The sequence below is a fragment of the Urocampus carinirostris genome, chromosome 13 (genome assembly GCF_059441175.1).
Source record: "Urocampus carinirostris isolate Australia breed hairy pipefish chromosome 13, RoL_Ucar_1.0, whole genome shotgun sequence".
In the NCBI taxonomy this organism is placed as follows: domain Eukaryota; kingdom Metazoa; phylum Chordata; class Actinopteri; order Syngnathiformes; family Syngnathidae; genus Urocampus; species Urocampus carinirostris.
Genome location: NC_142361.1, coordinates 5,245,349 through 5,261,961, shown reverse-complemented (window position 1 = coordinate 5,261,961; position 16,613 = coordinate 5,245,349). Strand labels below are relative to the sequence as shown.

Sequence of the window (16,613 nt, the reverse complement as noted above, 5' to 3'; positions counted from 1 at the left end):
AGAACTTTTCATGTGTCCTCTTTTCCGCTATGACGCTTTGTTTGAAATTCATTTAGTAACACACACACAGTATTTGTGCAACCGCTACCACATCTTGCTCACACACCATCTTTTGATCAACAGTTTATTGCAACAGATCTGCACATTTCTCCTTTTTTGGTTTTCAAGCAGAAGTTATAGAAAACGGAAGCGGAGGTAAACCCATTTCCTTATCTTCTTTTACACAGTCAGTAAGGGAACAGGGTGTGTTCTTGTGTGCGTGTTGGGCAAAGGGGTAGTGGGGGATAACTTTTGATCCTGTTTTATTAATTGAACAGCAAAGTCCGCCGAACATATCCAGGGTTCGTACACTATTTTTATGGCCAAATTCAAGAACTTTAGAAGGACTTTCAAGGGCAATTTTCCAATTTCTCGAGTACCACTAAAAGAAAAAAAATCATGTAAATCCTGCATTTTGCAGAGCCACAAATTTAGCTGTGATTAATATTGACCCTTAAATAGCCTACGGCACCCGTTACATCACATCAAAGCAGGAGGCCAAATAATATTCCGCACTGGTCAACACACTGAAAATAACAATCTTTCATTTCTGTTAGTTCGGTGTTAAAATCTCATTTTGTGTATGTGTGTGCCAGAATAAAAAAAAAATGTGTTTGTAAATTGCAGTTTTACAGGATCTCAGCGGACACTCCTGATCAAAGAAAAGGAAAGTTGTGGTTAAATGCATCAAAGCTAAGATTGGACTGAGGCACTCATCATTAATGTTCGGGATTGCAGCAAACTCTTCATATGAAGCAAGAGAAATTAAACATTCATGATTGTTTCGGTCAAGTTTATATTACTTATTAAAATGGCAAAGTATGTTGTTATTTTCTTAGCTTCAGAAAATAAGATATTTTGCGAATATAGTAAGCAATATGGGGTAGAGAGCAACAATCTTTTCGCTTTAATGCACAACTCTCTTTTTGTTTGACCAGGAGTGTCCGCTGGGATCCTGGAAAACTTCAATTTACGATCACTAAGGTTTCTTTCTCCAATTTTGATACACAAACACACTAGATGACATTTTAACACTGAACTAGCAGAAACAAAACATTGTTATTTTCAGTGCGTTGACCAGCGCAGAGATTCTTTTGCCTCCCTGTGTATCACATATGGCCTGATCAAACATAGCCAAATTCTAGCCTGATGACTACAGTGGTACCTCTTTATATGACCACCTCCAAACATGGGAATTTCATGTTTTTGGGACAAAAATCTTGCTCACTTCACCAAAGAAAATTCAGTTCACAAGCAGTCCTAGAGGCTACAACCACAGACCACTGAAGACCGCTCAAAGCCCGTGACTGCTTACTGCTAGCCCGGCCAGTTTGCCCATAAACTACTACAGGCAGAAAATTACAAAATAAATTAATGTCCAGTAACAATTTTTGTGTTTGCAATCATTTAAAGTTAGCGTATCTTTAATTTTAAATTTACAGTATGTAATTACATATCACAAACAGTCTCTATTTCATACCTGTCAACCTCTGACAATTACGATTGCAAATCCACCTTATAAAGCGAGAATAAACAAACAACGTGGCACTTATTTACTCACCGCAAGACAGACTATGTAGAATACCGCAACAATATTAGCTATCTACAATTTACACTGTTGTCGTCTGCTACTAGCAACAGAGATGATCCAGAGTCGAGTTCATGTGGGCAGGACAAGATCAGTTTTTTTCCCCTTGTATAAAAGTTGTAATCAAAAACCGTATATAAAAAAAAAATGGGGAAACCGTTTATGTTAACATGTATGTCATCTACATGACTCCTTCTTGCAACCCATTGGAAGATACAGTTGAGTGTCATCTGAACAGCAATGGAAAATAATATAATACTTGCCTAAAATATCACCTAACGGAGGCATATAAATGCTGAAAAAAATTGGACCAAGTACCGAGCCATGCGGAACACCACATGTAACACCAAAAGGCTCAGAGGCAGGGGCATTGCCAGACATGAGTCTCAGGGGGGCATATAAAATGCGGAGAGTGGAGGGGATGCACAGATTATTGTGCAGCTGTGCGACAAAATGTCAAAAGTATGATGACAAATATAAAATTGTAAAGAAAGAATTAAAAAAAATGCTACGGATGCTATGTGTTGATTTGGTGCTACTTTTGTCCACAAAGTTCCTTTGTGTGTCTCCCCCCCCAAAAAAGTAAATTATATATAAAAACGTATAATGATGCCAGTCTATTTATTAATTGCATATCTTGGTTGCTATTCCAAAAAGACATATTAATTTTTTTGTCATATCTTTTTTGCATCTAAGGAATGTTTAGATGGCGCCGCATGCAATGGATGCTGCAGCTCGATGCTCTCCAGCAAATCTTCTATTTACTACCGTTCTCTTGTCTTTTTTGCTTTCTTTTTTGGACACATGCGTGGCCAAAAATACTTACAGTAGGGACGAACTTATTCGATTGGGTGGGCGTCTAAATTTTGACTTTTCGGGCACTTTTTACACCGCCTATGATATCCCGAACGAGCTTCAAAGAGATCCGGCATCTTTGTTTACAACTATTCCTCCTACTAAACGACGACAAAGGCGCCGTAAAGACAGGAAACAGAAGCGTGGTTGCCGTGCGGGTAAATGTGTGAAGTGTGCGAAGTCGAAGGAGCAAGAAGGACGCGAAGATGTGACTAATTCCACTATTCATTCCTCGCCGGACAACCGACGCTTTAAACTCAACGCTCACGAACGGCGACATCTTGTGACGATCTCTACAAAGACTACAGCTAAGTCAAATGATTCAGCAAAGCTAAAATTTGGTCTTTTAAATATTAGATCGCTTGCTCCTAAAGCTTTACTTGTTGATAACATTATTCGTGATTATAAACTTAACTGTATGGGTCTTTGTGAAACTTGGTTACGCCCGGATGAGTATTTAGCGCTAAATTATGCTTCACCCCCTGACTACGCGAGTAGCCATGTAGCACGCACGTTGAAAAAGGGTGGTGGTGTCGCGCTCATTTCTGAAAAATCGCTCAAATTTAATCCTCGTACCTCTAATAATTACAAGGCGTTTGAGGCTCTTGTGATGCGGTCCTCTCTATTGTCAATTTATGTAATAACTATCTATCGCGCACCTGGGCCATACACAACTTTCTTAGACGAATTTGCTGAACTTTTGTCTGAACTAGTAACCTATGCAGACAAAATTATAATTATGGGGGACTTTAACATTCATATGAACTCCCCACTCAGTTCACTTACTGTTGCATTTCGGTCTCTAATTGATGCATTTGGTTTTAATCAACTGGTTGATTTGCCAACCCATAAAGATGGAAACACGCTAGACTTGGTTCTGACTCGAGGAGTTTTAACCTCAAACATGACGGTGTTACCTAGTACTACCGTTATCTCGGATCATTATTATTTATTTACATTTGAGGTGCTAGCTAAATGTAGTGCTAAAAAAGCTGAAGGATTTAACGGACGCAATATAAGCACTGGCACAGTTTCTGAGCTATTTGAACTCCTTCCTGGAGCAGTTGCGTCCTTTCCTTCATACAATGGCTCTATTGACTCACTCATGAATGAGTTTAATACCACCCTGGCTAGTGTCCTGGATTCAATAGCGCCCATAAAGCTTAAATCACGTCCTAAAAGCCGCACGCCTTGGTTTACTGATGAAACTAGAACCCTTAAACAAGAATGCAGGAAATTGGAAAGAAAATGGCGCGCTACCAAGCTTGAGGTTTTCCATCAAACCTGGTGTGACAGCTTGTTAAAGTATAAAGCGGCCCTTGCCTCTGCAAAATCGGCCTACCTTTCGAAGGTGATTGCGTCACAAAAGAACAATCCCAAAGTCCTTTTTGACACTGTAGCATCACTTACAAGGCAACTGACTATCGCAGATAGTTTGACCCACTCTGCTCATGACTTAATGGTCTTCTTTACTAAGAAGATTCAATGCATACAGGAAGAAATTGCTAAAGAAATTATTAATACCACACATATTAAAGGGCTGAAATCTACAGATGCACGACAGGGTGGCTGTCCAGGGACTTTGTCCAGTTTTAGTGTACTGTCACTTGATGATCTCAAACAGGTGGTGAATGCGGCCAAACCGACAACTTGCCAGTTCGACCCGCTCCCAGGTTCACTTATTAACGGTCTTTTTGGCACCTTAAGTTCTAAATGTTATAAACATATCACTCTGCTCAGGTGTAGTTCCAGCAGCTTTTAACTCCGCCGTTATTAAACCCACACTGAAACGACCCAACCTTGATCCAGAAATCTTAAGTAATTATAGACCTGTGTCAAACCTACCTTTCCTTTCTAAAGTACTTGAAAAAGTAGTGGCACAGCAGCTGAATGATTTCATATCAGAGAATAACCTTTTTGAATATATGCAATCAGGATTCAGGGCTAACCACTCTACTGAGACAGCTCTGATCAAGGTAACAAATGATCTCCTACTGGCAATGGATTCTGGCGCTTCATCACTTTTGCTGCTGCTGGATCTTAGTGCTGCTTTTGACACAGTGCACCACAATTTCCAACTAGAACGGTTGGAAAAATGGATTGGTCTCTCAGGAACCGTCCTCTCATGGTTCAGATCCTACCTCTCAGATAGGACGCACTGTGTTAAATATGGCAAAATGACATCTGAGCCCTTTAATGTTACCTGTGGTGTTCCACAGGGTTCAGTGCTTGGCCCCCTTCTTTTCAGCATGTACATGCTTCCATTAGGTGATATTATTCGCAAGTACAATATCAGTTTACACTGCTACGCAGACGACACTCAACTATACCTCCAGATGGAGGAATCTGCCACACTAAACTGTGCAAATTTGGAGGCTTGCCTTACTGAGATAAAAGAGTGGATGTCACTCAATTTCTTGCGTCTTAACTCTGAAAAGACCGAAATGGTAGTTATTGGTCCATCTAAATGCCGCGACTTATTCTCTAAAACTGCTGTGAACATTGACAAATGTCAAATCACACAGAGTGACTCACTTAAAAATTTAGGTGTCACATTTGACCCCAATCTGTCCTTTAAAACACATGTGAAGAAAATTACTAGAACCGCTTTCTTCCATCTTCGTAAGATTGCTAAAATTTGTCCTATACTGTCTCAGTCGGATGCGGAGATTATAATTCACGCGTTTGTTACCTCCCGTCTCGATTACTGTCTTCCAATGACCAGACTCAAGAGTCTTCAGCTGGTACAAAATGCCGCAGCGAGGCTTTTAACTAGGACAAAAAAGTCCGACCACATCACCCCAATTTTGGCTAAGCTGCATTGGCTCCCTGTTAGCCTAAAATGTGATTTCAAGGTTCTCTTATTATTATACAAAATCATACATGGACTTTCCCCCTCATATCTTTCAGATCTGATTTCCCCCTATGTCCCGGCCCGAAGCCTTCATTCTGAGAGCGCCGGTCTTCTGGTGATCCAAGAGCCAAGAAGTGTTCCGCAGGTTCGAGAGCGTTCTCCATCCGGGCACCTGGTGTTGTGGAATCCTCTTCCCCCTGAGATCCGATCTGCAACCTCAGTGGAAATGTTTAAATCTTAGCTTAAAACTCACTTCTACTCTATAGCATATGAATAACCTACTCTTCTTGTCGACTCCAGAGCAGGGGAATGTATAATAATATTCTGAAAAATAGTCTGTGTAATATAGTGTAATAATCTGTAAAGCCCTTTGAGACTCTTCGTGATTTAGGGCTATACAAATAAAAATGACTTGACTTGACTTGACTTACAATGAAAAAAAATACAAATCCGAAAATTCCCAAATATGAAGATGTGATCAAAAGGCTTCCATCATATTTTTTCCCTCATGTAATGCCAAGGTATCTGATTCGAGACCGATAAAAATAAAAAAATCAACTCCCCCTAAAAATAGAAAAAATAAAAACATTTTAAAAAGCTTTTTTTCCCTACCAACCCTTGTGCTAAATTTTAAACCCCATGGAGCCCCAACTCAAATAGATTGCCCATACTGATTAAGACTATTGATTGTCCTAAAATGTTTCCCTAAAATTGTTTTTAGTGCAATTCTTAAAATACTATGCATCGATTCAACCATAAGAACTTTATATATTGTGAAGATAGGGACATTAATGTCTTTCTTTTGTATCATTTGTTTCTGTCTATAATAAATGCAGAAAATGTGGTGACATACTTCAAAAGCAGTGTCACTCTTTGCAGCGGGAGTCAAAATTCCACTTTGACGAGACAATACATGTTTTGCTATCGCATTAAACTTAGTTCTAAAATCTGAGGAGCCCTTTGCCATCATTGTCTCTAATCCCCAAAATACTTTTGACATTGTATCATATAGATTGTGCTTAACACAACTTTGTTACAGTTACTGAGCTTCCTGATATAATTAAATCATTTTTGTAAATATTTTTACACATGCTGAGGTTTAGAGTTTTTCCTTGCCCTGATGTAGGTTTTAGATCAGGGGATGGTGTAATAATAGTTTGTGGTCAGTGCAGTCCTTTGAGTCTTCTTGTTATCAAGGGCTGTACAAATTAACGTCACTTGACTCTTCTCATTGAGCAGAGCCCAAAAAAATCTGCTTTCCTAAATAGAGGTGTCCTCTTGGGTGAAACCAATAGGGGTTGGTGGGGTTTTACTTGACAGCACCACTATGACCGAGATCAGACATGGCGGGGTCACACACTTTTGAGAAAAAATGTCTTAAGTTAATGCGTGGTCTATAGAGTCGGACTGACAAGGCAACAATTTCAAGCATTTTTAGGCACTTCATTTAAAATTGAAGATCTTTCCTAACATTAAAATTCAAGCAATTCAAGCACCCTAACTAACCCAGTTGTTGTTGTTTTTTTCAATCAGGACTCGAGTCAAGGACAATAAATATGAACGCACTAAGGGTGCGTTTTGTTCTCCATCTCTCGTACTCGTTTTCATAACGACACATTGTGTTATCTTACCTTTGCTGGTAAGCGAGCCCTTGTCTCGTTGTCACCTCTCGGCTTGTTTAACCCATACTTAACTCCACCCTATGGGACCCAGAGTGCCCAACGAGGTGGTGGAACAAAGGTGGAAGCAGTGTGTTGCAGAGAAAGCTTGAACCTGCAAACAATTGAAATAAACATCACTTGATAGAAAAATGAAAAATGTCAAGGCTGTTATATCCATTTGACTATTTAAATCAGCTGTGTCACCAAAGGGCAGATCAGCATAATGGCTGTCCTCAAAGCCTGATGTAATTTATGAATGTAACAAAATGTAATTGGTATGTAAAATAAATGTAACTACTCCTTCATGTAAAGTAACTGAATTTCTTAAATATTCAAGTCAAAAACAATACAGTTGCAAAAAAAAACAACAAAAAAAAAATCACAACACATATACACATATATATGTTCTAAAAAATTAAATAAATGATACTTCTACGTACAAGGTACTTGAGCTATGAGAAATTCAATATACTAGATTTCTTTCAAGCAAAAACATTTTGCCTGACATTTCAGAGAAAATCCAAGTTACCAGAATTTTTAGACGTTATTACTAGGGGCTTTAAAGTAATTTCATTATAAAGTTGTATTCATTTTATTATTTGAATGTGTTTTTGACACATTGTAGAATGCCTTAATGGAGCATTACGGGAATTAATTCAGCCAAAACAACGATTAACCAATCATGTGCGCCTTCAAGATAAAAAAGCCATTGACAACGTGGTACAGTGCGTAAAAATACTGCGATAAGATGAAATGTAGTGCCTTTTCCTATGACATCAACAGTGTTCTTATTGCTACAATCTGGGCTTGATTCCCATTGCATCCAATGTTGAGCAAATGTGATCAGTGGTATATCTCGACTAATCAACCATTTACTAAATATGATCATTTACGCTCTTAAATCTTTGAAGTTATTGGTAAAATATAAATTGTGTGAATACACGAAGAAATACGGTACAAGCAAAGCAAGAGTAAATTTTTCGTGTGTGTGTGGCCCAGTACCGAACGAACCACGGCCCGTATATTAGACAAAGAATGTAAATTTAGCACATTTTCTTGAACTTGCATTAGATTAGTATAAATTTGCAACTCTTCTAAATTTTGGACTTGATCGTTAAATTTCCACAAGACAGGAGTAATGAGAATCGATCCGTGCTCATCCAATCCTATTCGCTGGATAAAGCAAGAAAGATTATAGTGTAGTTATAACACAGCATTGCTAAGTTTCTTACTCCAAGACGATACTTTTTATTACTTTATTAAGCAATGTAAAGCAATAATTTACCTGTCAAGAATGTATAATTTACTACCTTTTATGGATGGTCGGAATACCAGCTCAGTAGCCTAGATGGTAGTGTGCCCGCTTTGAGACTAGGAGGTTGCTGGTTCGCACCTCGACCGAGACATACCTAATTGGTATAATGGCGGCGCCCTCTGGCTGCGGCTGCATCGACCCGCTACAACGGGTCAGGTGTATCGACATTTCGTTCTGTGTACATTGTTACAAAGAATGACAATACAAAGGAAATTATTATTATTATTATTATGTAAACCGGCCTGGTATTTAGCTTTCTTCAATCCAATTCAAACCCAGCTATTAGGAAAGGTTACTAATTAAGCAGAGCGTTACTGGCAAATGTGTGCGTAATTTGGTTGGGGGGGTAAATGGTAATGTTTGACAGCATATTCATATATAAATGTCACTAATAACTCTGAAAGTTGTTTTTGTTTGTGTTTTTTGGGGCACAGCACAAAAACAAATTAAATAATCCTAAACAAAAACAAAAATACAATACAAAGAAGTACAGTAATCCTTTGTTTTTTGCGGGGGTAACGTTTCAAAAAAGTCCTGCTATAGCCAAAACCCGGGAAGTAGAAACATTTATACATCTATTAGATATCAGTAACATATAATATATATGACTGTAAGAAGATTAAAAAGTATAAATCTACAAATAAAAAACACATAATACAGAATTAAAGTTGAATGAATGCTATTTATTGTCTTTACACGATAGTACAACAAAATTTTAGGGCTTCTCCTTTCAGTGTAAGAAAGCGATTATTCAAAACGGTACAGGAGTCGATATCCATTTTATAAAACAGGGCCGTATATGTTAATCCAGGCTGTGAACCGTGGGGTAAAACAAGTGTTTTAGTGGCTAAGAGTGGTGTCAATCAAAAGGTCAGTGGCTAACAACCATATTAGAAATAATTTTATGAGTGTTAATTTTTAAAGGGGCGTTTTGGGATGCAACGAACCGAATACATCAAGGAACGTCCAACAAAGCAGAAGTGCTTTTGAGCAGATTTTTATCTGTCGGCATTATTGTGTGATTTGGAGTAAATATTTGACACCGGTGGATTCTCTGGATTGTCCTAGATGTAACGAAGCTCTTTGAGCGGACATTTAACTTATTTGATGACAGCCAGCGGACGTAAATGGTGAGTTACTCTGGCTTTATAGTTTTCGGATGTCTCGTTTCCGACTGATGGTGATGTTTCTGAGTACATTTTGAAATGGTAATTATATATTGAATCCCAAGAGTTGAATCTTTACAATGATATGTGGCAAGACGTTTTCAGTGACTGGTGACATTGAACAGACACGTACTTATTTACTAACAGTCCTGGGGCGGGCCGGCAGAACATTAAGGGATTAATCAATCTGATTGAGGTCTTTTTAAATCCATTCATTTTAAACAAAGACAAATATTTGCAAATGATGACTGATATCAATAATTAGTATTCCACATTGCAGTTAAGTATTATGAACATTAATCACTATACTACCAGCTAGGCTAGCTGAGCGTGCTTTCTTCTTGTAGGCCATGTGATCACTATATATAATAGACTGTACACATCATGTGCATAAATGTTTCTGTAGGTCTCTGCAGTTTTGCTTTTAGCAGATCAATATTGAAATCCTTATATAAATAAATATCCTTACGGGTGTTGTTTGCTACCAAAACACTTCCTTATTAACAACTGGTGCTTTATAAACCCAGAATACAAGCACACTTGTTATTTTTTCCATGATGAACACAACTGTAGCACATTCTGACTAATAGTCCATTGCTTTGGTCTTTTCCCCTACCAAGCGGGCATTTATTTATTTTTTTCTCATATATAGAGCAACTCTACAACCTGACCTACAACGTCTATTCTGTTGAATTATTTTGTAATCATAGTAGTAAAAATTTTCTTTTTTTCATTTAAATTGCAACAGTTTAAATGAATGAGACGGTTTTATCACGTGTTCCTATGTGTTCATCAAGATAATATTTACAATCATGTGTAATATTAGTATACAAATGTATATCAGGATCTTCACCATATGAGAGCCGTTAAGGTGGTATTGTGCTAATTCTCTCACTGTCTGATGACAACAGTTGATGACTCACTCTCCTAGACAACTAACAAACAACCACTCTTAAATGAGATCTAAGACGACTAAAAGGATGCTATGACCTGAATGTGGGCCCAGTAGAGCCATAAATAGACAAGTGCCACTTGAGCACCAAATACCAAGGGTCCACGGCACTATAATATCTTATTCACACAGCCACGCACAATTGAAGCAGGTTTCACAAACCCAAAGGGACTTACAGAAACTTCTGGGATTTTTAGCCCTTTCACAATAAACTTAACTATTTATACAGTTATGGAGGTGAGGCATATTGCACTATGTGATACTCAACATTTCCAAATTAAATAGTTTTTCCCTAGTGATTTAGGATCTCGTATCAGTGTTGTCAAACGCTGCTGCCTTTAGAGGCCGAGGTCAGAATGACACTTCACATCGAAAACCAACAGCAACCAAATGATGAAGTTGCAGTATCTAAGTCAGATCAGGAATCTTACATAATTGCAAGTGTATAGCATATATTAGTATGTATTTATTTTATGGTCAAGTTAATTGAAAAAAACTTTTATTGTTTTATGTTATTAAATATTCTGTTATACTGAGCACAAATTTTCTATCAGTCCAAAATATCATTATTTGACTAAAGAGAAGGAAATGAAAAATGTCGTCAGGAAGTCCTATTCATCGATTATTTAAGAAAATAATCAACCGATTGATCGATCATAAAAATAATCACGAGTTAAATTAAATCAACTTCATGCTAAATTAAAAAAAAATACTAATTATCCAATTATTCGACCAAACATTTCAATAGTGACTATTCAACTATTAAAATAGTTGTGAGTTGCTGCCCTACTAGTGAGTAGAGGTGACACTGCTTGGGGAACACAGGCTATATGCAGTGGAACTGTCACAGACGGGTGATGCAAGGAAAAGCACATTTACACAATGTTGTGCATTTTAAAACAGCCATAAGCTCCAAAGGTTGATCCAACAGAATATACAGACTTTAAGTTAAAACAACCACCCAGCTTATCTTGTGGTCACTTACCCTTGCAACTAGTCACTGTTTTTGACTGATGGTGTATTTAAAAAAAAATATTTTTTCTCTTATTTTCACTTATATTTGGAAAATTAACTAAATAAAATGTATAAATACATACAATTTCAAATGAATATAAGTTTTGTATATGTTTAAAGATATTTCTTCAAGTTTTGAAAATCATTTTGGCAAAATTTAGCAGTCACCTTAAAAGTCATACTAGTGCTGGAATGGGCAATTATTTCTTATTCAGTGTCACCAAAGTAAACTCAACATGGCAGCGGACAATATAAACATATCAAGAGTAATAGACACATCCCAAAAAATAGTTGGCTGTTTACTGCCCAGTCTGGGGGACATTGCCAGTTTGCGTTCCGGGCCCCTAAAACAGGGACTACTGTACACGCTTCTTTCATTTATGTTTTTTATAACTTAGAGCAGTCTCTAAGCACTGCTTTGTGATTATACACACACACATATATATATATATATATATATATATATATATATATATATATATATATATATATATATATTTGCCTATTTGTCTTAATTTTGCCTTTAAAGTCGTTACTACATGTTTACCCTAAAGTGCCATGACTAATCTTGTTGCATGCAATGTTTCACAACGTTTGTGTTACGGTAATAACAATGAAGACAATTCATATCAACTGGAGGTTTATGGGCTGATGAAATCTTGGCCACCAAGCAGTGTACTTGTATTCTATCTTCTGTGATATATTGCGCATTGGAATGAATTTGAATGTGTGGGATCATCCAATATAAACATCAATCCCCAAGCGCTTAGCTAAAGCCAGCCCCAGAACATTGAGTCAGCTGCCAACTCGTCTGTCCGGCGTGCTCTTAAATAGAACGGAATTTCTTATTATCAACAAATACTTGTCGGCATGAAAACATTTGGCAGAGGTCCTCTCTATGTATGGTGCAAGGTAGTACCTGAAATCTAAACTAGGAGATACGCCTGCATGAAAACCAACATGGCACAAACAGGTAATTCTGGTAATTTTTCATAAGTAATGAGTTTGAAGGCTACAGTACTGTAGAAGTTTATCCGCGATGCACAAACTTGTCACTACCATTTGCCATTCATTGATATGATATACATTTTTGTTTCATGCTTTATTATTGTTTCCAGCTGTCGCCAGAACACGGCAGGCTAACAAGCTGGTATATAGGACGAATGGGGACCGATTGCCAGAAAAAAACATGAGGCTGGCTGACCGAAAACATGCAGTAGGCAGTCGGAATAACCACGAGCCACAAGCAGCAACAAACACGAATACACCCAGGGGAAAAAAACATAAACACCTAGCCGACTGCTAACGGGGCTGACCTGACCAAACAAAACTGGAAGTTTTCTGGAGCCCGCACGCTAACGGCCAGCTATCTTGACAATATTATATTAATTGCAAGACAAGCGGCGAATAACACGAGAGTAAAAATCACAATACTATTTCTAAAATGAGGCAAAGTCAAAAAAGAAAAACACACTGTATATAACGGCAGGTAAACTGCACACGCCTCAGTTAAAACAATCAAAAGTCCCCCAGCGACACGAAAGCAAAGTTCCAATTACTCCAAGCTAAAATGAGCGCTATACATTTGCTGATTAAGATAATCCCTGTCTGTTTTTCAGTGGGACACGCAGGTTCTTTTGCTTCTCGTAGTTTTCCAGTGACATCACAGCTCTAGGGGATATGAGGTCAAACCGTCTACTTTGAAATTAATTTCTCAAGATAAATAGCGCATGGAATATTTTGGAATATATCTGCACAATTGTGGGGAGGAACAATACATGTTCTGTGCCTAATTGAAGAAAAAAAATTAGAATCCCTTTAAGATTGTTGGACTTGTTGTCCAAACATTTTTATGCAGATAACTAACAATAATGTTGCTTTAAATTTAATCATACCTTACCTTATCCACGTGACAGAACCAACAACTACTAGGGAACCAGTATGATGGGTTATTGAGCAAATACTGCAATATCCTGTCCCCGTTGCCTTCTTGAGGACTTGGGACCAGCCAAACTAGTCACATCCTCAGGGAGTGGCAACAGGAAAGAGGGCGGAAGATCTGAGAACATTGCTGTGCAGAAGCCTTTATTAGATTTATGTTTCAAGTGGATATGGCGGATGAGATCAATCTAGTTTTATCTGTATATCTATGAGGAGTCAACAGGAAGCACTGCAAGGATACGGACACTAGTCCATTTTGTCAATTAACGGGGCGGGACTCCGTTTTACTTTTGTGTACTTACGTGTCTTGTGTCCGTCTCTGTGTGGGGGGGCTGTGCAGCCAGCAGCCAAAAATACACAGTGCAGCGTTATTTTATTATTCCTCAAACGTGACTCTCTGTGGTTGACGTTTCACATTCTTAAACTATTTTTAAAAAATCCCCTGCGATAATGGAGTATAATGAAATATAATGAACAATTGGAACAAGCAGCTAGATCTTTGTGAAGATGGAATTGGATCACTATATACTTTTGGGGGAGCTATACAAGTTGTGTTGAAAGATATATAACATTAATATATCAAGCAAAACTGCCATCATCTACTTTTCTGTTTTGCTACATACAGTTGCTCAGGACGCCAGTTTGACTTTTGACATCCACAATCTAAACCAGTGTTTCTCAATTGGTTCATGTTTTTGCGTGATATCAATATTTGTCATTGGTATATTCAAATTATTTTCCAAGATAAGGCATTTTGAAAGCAGTCTATCACGTCTTTGACTTCCTGAGCTCTGACGTCGTGTGAAGAACACCAGCAACCTAGCAAGACAGTAACCATATCGGTTTACATGTTAATTAGTTGGAAAAGGTATTGAGTGTTTTAAGGCAAAGTTTTGATAGTTAGATAGCAGAAAATGCCTATGCTTTGTGTCGCAGGTGGGTGCAGCAATGGTACAACAAATGGCAAGCTCCAAAATGGGGCGAACTGTGAAAAATAACACACACAGAGTTAACAGGGGCTAAACCAGTAGGCACAAGGCAGGCTAGCAGGCTGGTAAAAAAGGCTAACCGGGACCGATCGACAGAAAAACGAGAGGCTGTCCGACCAATTGCATGCAATAGGCAGCCAGGATAACAGGGAGCAAACAACAAAGAAACTACCACGGCAACATACACAAACCCAGCCATAAATATACCAAACAATCACGGCAGGCTAGCCGGATGCTTTAGAGGACAGACCGGAACCAATCAGTGGAAAATACATGCAGTAAGCAGCCAGGATAACAGCAAGCCAAGAGCAATTAAAAAACTACGGCAACAAACCCAGCCGGGAGAAAAAAATAATGAGCACGTCAGACAAGCCAACTTGCGGACTGCTAACAGGGAACCGAGACCAAACAAAACTGGAAGCCTTTGGGGGCCCGCACGCTAACAGGGTGATATCTGGACAATAATTTATTAATTGTAAGACATACGGCAAAAAACACAAAAGGGAAAGTCCCAATCATACCTAAAGGAGGCTATGGCATGACGGGAACACACGCTGTACATGACGGCAGGTAAAATTACCTCATGAAGCTTTTGATGATCAAAGCACGCAACTCGGACAAAACAGTCAGAAGTCCCCAAGCGACACGGTAAGCAAAGTTCCAATTACTCCAAGCGGAAATGGACAGCATGCATCCGCTGACTACTACAATCGCCATCTGTTTTCAACGAGACCTGCCCTTTTATTTGAGTTCTCGTTGTAATTCGGTGACGTCACAGCCCTAGGAGATATGAGGTCAAACTGTCTACTTTGAAATTAATTTTTTCGAGATCCATGGCAACGTGAAATATTTTGGAACCTATCTCAATGATTGTAGGGAGGAAACATGCATGTTCTGTATCTAATTGAAAAAATAAAAGGTCTTTGTAATCGCTTTGGCACCCACGGCACAGTGGTTAGCGCATGTGCGGCACAGTTCTGAGGTCATGAGATCAAACCTCCTGTGTGGAGTTTGCATGTTTTTCCCGTGCTTGCGTGGGTTTCATGCGGGCGCTCCGGGTCCTCCCACACTCCATGAACATGCATGTCAGGTTAATTGGCTGGTCCAAATTGTCCCTAGGTGTCTGTCTCTGTGTGCCCTGCCACTGCCTGGCAACCAGTTCAGGGTGTCCCCTGCCCACTACCCGAAGATGGCTGGGATGGGCTCCAGCATCCCCGCTACCCAACCGAGTATAAGCGGTACGGATAATGGATGGATGTAATCTCTTTAAGGACCCACCATTCCACCCTAATGACAAGCTGTGACGCAAATCAAGAAACAAGAATTCCACTTCCCAAATTCATCGAATTAAAAGCGTGTGCAATTTTAAAGCAGATATTAGAATATATTTTTTTTTTCTCTAAAAAACAAAATAACAAGCAAAACAAAAACTATTTCAAGTAACGTATATTGTTGCATACATGCATTGACCACCTAAGACTTACAGTATTTAAAATAGCCACCTACTAAATGAAATTTGTAAAAAAAAATATTCTTAAACATAAAACATGTACCTAAACATCAATAATTATTTAATTATGTAGATAATGAAGATTAATAAACCAATAAAAAGCTAAACAATATTTTTTCAACTATACATTTTACCTTTCAGCAGCAGTTCAATGGCAGACACTCAAACACCATTTTCAAATTTTGCATTTGTTTCCTTCTTCGATTTGATCGTTGTTGTCGTCACTGTTTTCCACTTTTCCTTTCCCTTATTACTATCTATCATGGGACCGTTATCTTAGGAAGAATAAGGAAATAAAACAAACAAATTCCCAATAAAATTAGATGTGGTCCATCTCAAACGCGCCAAATTCGGCAGTGGTGGCTTAACAATTGTTAGCCGAGCTATATACTCAGTTATTTCCCGGACACAACAACAATCCACGGAGCACCCCCTGGTGATCAGCATTTCTTTGCGCTCATCTGACTTTCTTCAGAGTCCAATTTAAGAAATTATTTTCATTGTAACAAGCTGCTATTGCTACAAGCTGTTCAATCATTTTGCATCCTATTACTGTATCAATATTTATTTAATCCCTGGGACAGAACCTAAGTCTCTTCATGGTTACCAACCCGACCATCTGTTGCAGTTACTGTCAATACCGTGGGCTAAATACAGACTACAGGAGTCATATCCTGTTTTCCAAGAAACAGAAGACTGACTGTGGACTTTCCTCAAAATTCATGGAAC

General features: G+C 38.4%; 1 protein-coding gene across 2 annotated transcripts in view; it reads right to left on the bottom strand.

Annotated features, from left to right (window-relative positions):
* Positions 1 to 16,613, bottom strand: part of b3gnt2b (UDP-GlcNAc:betaGal beta-1,3-N-acetylglucosaminyltransferase 2b) — a 35,155-nt gene that overhangs the window by 12,636 nt on the left and 5,906 nt on the right. For both annotated transcript variants that reach the window (XM_088351812.1, XM_088351811.1), the window contains exon 3: positions 6,968 to 7,109. The gene's annotated coding sequence lies outside the window, so the exon portion shown is untranslated. The remainder of the gene's footprint in view (positions 1 to 6,967; positions 7,110 to 16,613) is intronic.